A 6,000-nucleotide genomic window follows, 5' to 3' on the forward strand; every position below is an offset into this window, starting at 1 on the left:
AGTTTGATCTCCTTGTAATCCAAGGGATTTTCAAGAGTCTTCTCCAACACCACAGTTCGAAAGCATCAATTCTTCAGCACTCAGCCTTCTTTATGGTCCAATGCTCACATCCATACATGACTACTGGAAAAACCATAGCTTTGACTATAAAGTCCAAGAAGGAATCAGTTACATTATGCCCATATTTTCCTCTATTCAAATTAGGATATATGAGAGTGCAATTTTATAAGCATACTTACAGTTATAAGATAGGATATTTGAAATCTGAGCTGTCCTCAAAAATCTGGGACATAATGTTGCTATAAATTCCACCTCTCCAGAACCCAGCTCTCCAGCAGTTTCACACACACGGAGAAGTCTGAACATCCTCAGAGTTGTCAGGAAGTTCGTGTTCTATATATTACACTCAGACTAAAAAGAAGTGTTCTCTTTTTTGTCCACTCTGGATGATAGAGTTTTTTTTTTTTTTTGGATGATAGAGTTTTGACTACACGTCAACTTAGGTATAACCTTCCAGATTGCTATTTATAGGACATACACAGAGGGACTCCTTAACTAGAGATTTTACAAAGGTCACAAAAGGGTTCACTGAGAAAGGCAAAGTCCATGCTCTGAAATGGAAATGTACGGTTTACCACCCATTGACTTACAGATAAATCTATTTAATGATCTTCAAAGGTGGTTTAGTATGTTCTGGTTTAAACTTCAGTTCCTCCTTTCTAAGAAAATTAGGGGAAACTATTAACCAAAGTGAATTCCTCAGGTTCAGTTTAGATTTTCCTTTCGGCACTATCCAAATTTTATAAATTCTCTTCTGCCTGGAGCCCTTAATCTAAATCTCCATAACTGTATTGGCTCAAGTTTCACTTTTTAAGTACAATCTTAATGGATCATATTCCTGAGGAAGTTTGCTTCCTCTAATAAGCCTGCAAAATTCTCTCTTACTATTCTTGATTGTCCCCTGAAATGTTACTCTTTGTGAATTAATATGGCTCTGCCTAGCTCTAGATAAAATCCTAACTTTCTGTCACATGTCTTGTCTGTATTGCATTTTCTGTGCACTTTTGTCCTCCCCTACAGCGAAGGGGGTATTTTAAACATTTTTGTTTCCAGAGAGAGCAACTTGCTGGTTGGAGGATCCAAGTTTAAAATGGACCCCCAGAGAAACATGTATGGCTTGAGGCATCCTGTGTAATTCAATAAATATCCACCCTACCCCTAACCCATATTTGCTGGCTAAAGCAAATGTGAGAGTCCGAGAGGGAAAGGAGTTATGTTCAAGCAATTTTATGTACAGTCTTGTGCAGACTGAACATGCTGGAGAGTTCACACACTTTTCTCCCAGAAGTGACCTTCAACTCTTACTTTACAAGCACTTCCAACTAGTTTGGATATCTAGTTTCCATAACTATAGCAGATCAAAGTCATCAACTAGTGGGTGGGAGTTGGGGGTGCAGAATAGGTTAGTGGTGAAGAGTACAGATTCTGGTGTCAAACTACAGGCTTGAATTTTGGCTCTGTCACTTCCTAGCTGTATGTCTTTGATTGAGGTACTTCACCTTTTTCTGCCTCAGTTTCCTCATCTGTGAAACAGGAATAATAATAGTACCTATTTCACACAATTTTTATAAGGTTTATATACATAAAGTGACTGCAGCAGTAGGTACCATGTGAGTATCAAGTAGAGTGGGTACACTGATAATAGTTCTTATGAAAAGTAAAAGAAGTAACTTTAAAAAAGTGTCAGGCATAGGCCTTGGAACATAAAAGATTTCTAGTGCCCCTTTTCCTTTGTTAAACATGCCTTAGGCTTGCATCCTACTAAGCCTTTGCAACATGGTACTTCCTTGGTATGATAAACTCTATTGCCTTTCTTTGCTGGCAGACTGTTCATTCTTCACCCAACTTAAATGCATCCTCCCCTCTGTAGTTTCCCTTGTCTTTTTTGGCTTCTTTGGAGAGAATGAGTCACTCCCTCTTCTTCAGCACTTACTGCTATCACCCTGCTTGATCATATTGTATTGTAATTACTTATTTATGACTCTTCTCCCTCGCCAGACTTTATGGTCCGCCTCCGTGGCTGGAGCCACATCTTATTTTCACAGCCTCTATCGCAGTTCTGTCCCTCAATGAATGTTTTGATGAATGGAGGAATAATAACAACCAACACACAGTGCTTAGTTCTAGGCTCTGTTCCAATGCTTTACAAATATTAACTTTAATCTTGACAACAATCATATGAAGTATTATTATCATCTCTAACTTACAGATAAGAATAAATGACTCAAAAGAGTTTATGTAATTTGTCTAGGTCACCTCTGCTACTAATTGTCAAAGCCAGGATACTAATCTAGGTGGTTGGTATCAGAAACCAGGCTTTAACTCACCCAGTACAATGTCTCCTAGAGAACAAGACAGCAAATAATTGCTCGCAAACTTGGCTTTCCCAAAGGTCTCACTTTCTCAGGCAAATGAGACATTCATCTAGCAAATATTTACATAGTGCTTTCTCTGTGTGTACCATAATGCTGAGCACCGATCTCTAATTGCTCCCTCCTTTCCCCATCACGCCCCCCACCTAATCACTACTACCTGCCCCAAAACTCCACTGTTCTATGAACTTCTTCCAGTTTCTTGAATTTGTTGTACTCTCTGTGTCTCAGCTTTGGAACCACGACTTCAGTTTGCCCTGTTAACTCATGCTTATCCTTCAGTTCTCAAGTTTGCATGCATGCATGTGTGCATACTTAATTGTGTCCCACTATTTGGGACCCAGTGGACTGTAGCTGCCAGGCTCCTCTGTTCATGGGATTTACCAGGCAAGAATACTGGATTGGTGTGCCATTTCCTGGGGATCTTCCCAACCCAGGGACTGAACTCGCATCTTCTGCCTTGGCAGTCAGATTCTTTACCACTGAACCACCTGGGAAGCCCTCCTTTATGCAAACCTTATGTTATCCCTCCCCCCACCGGCTCCCCCCCACCTCAAGTAAGTTACATGCCCTTGCTCTGAGCTCCCCACAGCACTTTGCATTTTCTTTATCATAGCGTTTGTATACTTAACTGTTCTTGCCCCTTTACTCGTCTGCCTTCTGCACTAGACTAGAAGCTTTGTGAGACCAAGGACTGAGTCTTATCTGGGTTATCACTGAATATGCAGCACTTAACCTGATGACCAGAACATAGTAGGTATTTGATAAATATTTGTCGAATGACCAATTTAAGGATGAGCATGACAAAATCTCTATACTTAAGAAGTTTACTTGGGAAAAAAAAAGGATACAGAAAATGAAAAGAATATATATTATAATAGCTTATATACCAGGATCCTTCAGGGACACAGAAGGAAAGATTTCTGACTCAATCTGGAGTAAAGAGGAAAGGGGACAGTTCAGCAGAGTCTTAAAGGAGTAGTGAGAGTTTATGAAAAGGAAAGAAATAGGTCATAAGCAAGAACTATACTATAAATTGTTTGATTGCCTAAGTGGCTAAACCATTTTTTCTGTGTGTCTGAAAAGAATACTAAACTAAACTTAGTTCTACAACTGATTGTTCTAATATGAGTTTGGAGACAATATGCCATAACATAAAAGGCAATACGACGAGATACTTTTATTCTTTAAGTGGCTGTTCTGTGAATCCCCATGAAAATCTCTTCTTACCTCTATCATCATATTTATCATGCTGCACTGTCATTAGCAGAGTGGTTCTACCCATGTGATGAGCTATTTAAGGTCTGGGGTTAAAGTCCTTTAAAATTCTGATTCAGTTCTTTATATCCCTAGTACTAGAACAAAGCCATTCCAGCAAGAAGGTCTGTGAATACTCCGACATGACTGTGAAGTCTTAGATGAGCTGACCTCCAGCAGTCTCTCAGCTTTGTCTCATGTCCCATACTACATGCTCCAGTCAATTTATACCTTTCAGTTCTCTGAATAACATTGGGCTCTTAAGGCCTGTGGACCTCCCCACATGCCAGTGCCACTCCACTGTCTCTTCACATTCATTTTTCCAGTTCATCATCCAGCTAACTCCTACTCATCCTTGAGGCTTCAACTTAAACATCACTCCTGAAGAAAGCCTTCCCCGGCCCAGAGACAAGTTTAGACCTTCCTGTTATATGGTCTTATAAAATGGCAAATTTCTCATTAGTGTCATTTATCACACTTGTAAACACTTAATCATTGTCTCTCCAGTGGAGCAGAAGTTTCATAATTCAACACTTGGAACAGAATATATAAGATAACAGGTGCTCAAAAAGACTCTTTTGAATAAGTTACTGAATAAATGAATAAAGTGCTATAATTCATTTTTAATATGATTTTTTAGTGGCCTGGGCTTCCCTGGTGGTTAAGCTGGTAAAGAATCCGCCTGCAATGTGGGAGACCTGGGTTCCATCCCTGGGTTGGGAGATCCCCTGGAGAAGGGAGCGGCTACCCACTCCAGTATTCTGGCTAGAGAATTCCTTGGACTGTATAGTTCATGGGGTCGCAAAGAGTCAGACACGGCTGAGAGAATTTTGCTTCACTTTAGTGGCTTACCTTTCAGGAGGCTCTATGCTAGATTAGAACTGATCAAATTAGCAAATAACCCTTTAGTATTATAAACATTTCCAATGCACCATTAAGAATCAGGGTTGCTGCTCTGCTAAGCAAACAGTTGAAGAACAATGTCTTAACCAAAACAATTTCCAGGGACCTCTACGCACACCACTTTTTTTCCCTCTGCTCTTGAATAATTTCTAGTAATCCCTTCCTTGCTATCAAAATCTCCTGAGCCTGTTTTCCTGTACCAGATTTCAACTCATCTCTTGCTCCAAGTTCTCCTTCCTGGTTCTTCAAAGGCTCATCTGATTCCAGCCAGCCAAAGGATTCCCGTTTCCTCAACAGCCTTGCCCAGAACATCAGAATATTATTGCTTCTGGCCCCAAGCCATCCTATTCAGCACCTCTCCAGCTCCTACCAAGCCTTTCTCAAAAGCTCTGGCACAAGGTAAGGGACTGGGTGGTGTGGAAGAGTCAAAGGAAAAGAGTTTCTGCCCTCAATGAGCTCCCAGTCTATCGAGGAGACAAAGTGTTAGTTGCTCAGTCGCGTCCAACTCTTTTTGATCACTTGGACTGTAGCCCACAAGGTTCCTCTGTCCATGGAAATTTCCAGGCAAGCATACTGGAGTAGGTTGCCTTTCCCTTTGCCAGGGTATCTTCCGGACCCAGGGATTAAACCCAGGTCTCCTACATTTCAGGCAGATCCCTTACCATCTGGGCCACAGAAGAAATTGTCAAGGAGTCAAAAGATAAACACAAAAAGCAAAACAACCATAGCATACTATATTTGCTTAAAAGCCAAATAATGTGAATGTACAGGGAGCATTTGTGAGATAGTTCAGAGGAGTCAGCATCCTTGAATCTTCCTTCTTACTGACCACACATCTGATCATATTCCAAGTATTGTTTCTTTTATTTCCTTCTTCTAGGATAGCTTCTTCTAAGATAGGTCTTCTATTTTTCCCTTTCTCACTTTTTCCACCACCATCACCTTGGTTTAGACCCCATATACTCTCCTCTAGATTATGGTAACAGCCTCCCAGTGTATCCCTTTGCTTCTATTCTCAATCCCCATTCAATTCATTCTTTATTGTAACCAGAGCCATATTCTTTTTTTCCCTTATCTATGATTAGTTTTTTTTTTGATGAAGTTTAGCTGATATACTGGAGAAGGCAATGGAAGCCACTCCAGTACTCTTGCCTAGAAACTCCCATGGATGGAGGAGCCTGGTAGGCTGCAGTCCATGGGGACGCTAAGGGTCGGACACGACTGAGCGACTTCACTTTCCCTTTTCACTTTCACACATTGGAGAAGGAAATGGCAACCCACTCCAGTGTTCTTGCCTGGAGAATCCCAGGGACAGGGGAGCCTGGTGGGCTGCCATCTATGGGGTCGCACAGAGTCGGACACGACTGAAGTGACTTAGCAGCAGCAGCAGCTAATATACAATATTATA

Source organism: Moschus berezovskii, chromosome 4, assembly GCF_049115385.1.
Source record: "Moschus berezovskii isolate FMDL1 chromosome 4, NW_MosBer_1.0, whole genome shotgun sequence".
Taxonomy (NCBI): Eukaryota; Metazoa; Chordata; class Mammalia; order Artiodactyla; family Moschidae; genus Moschus; species Moschus berezovskii.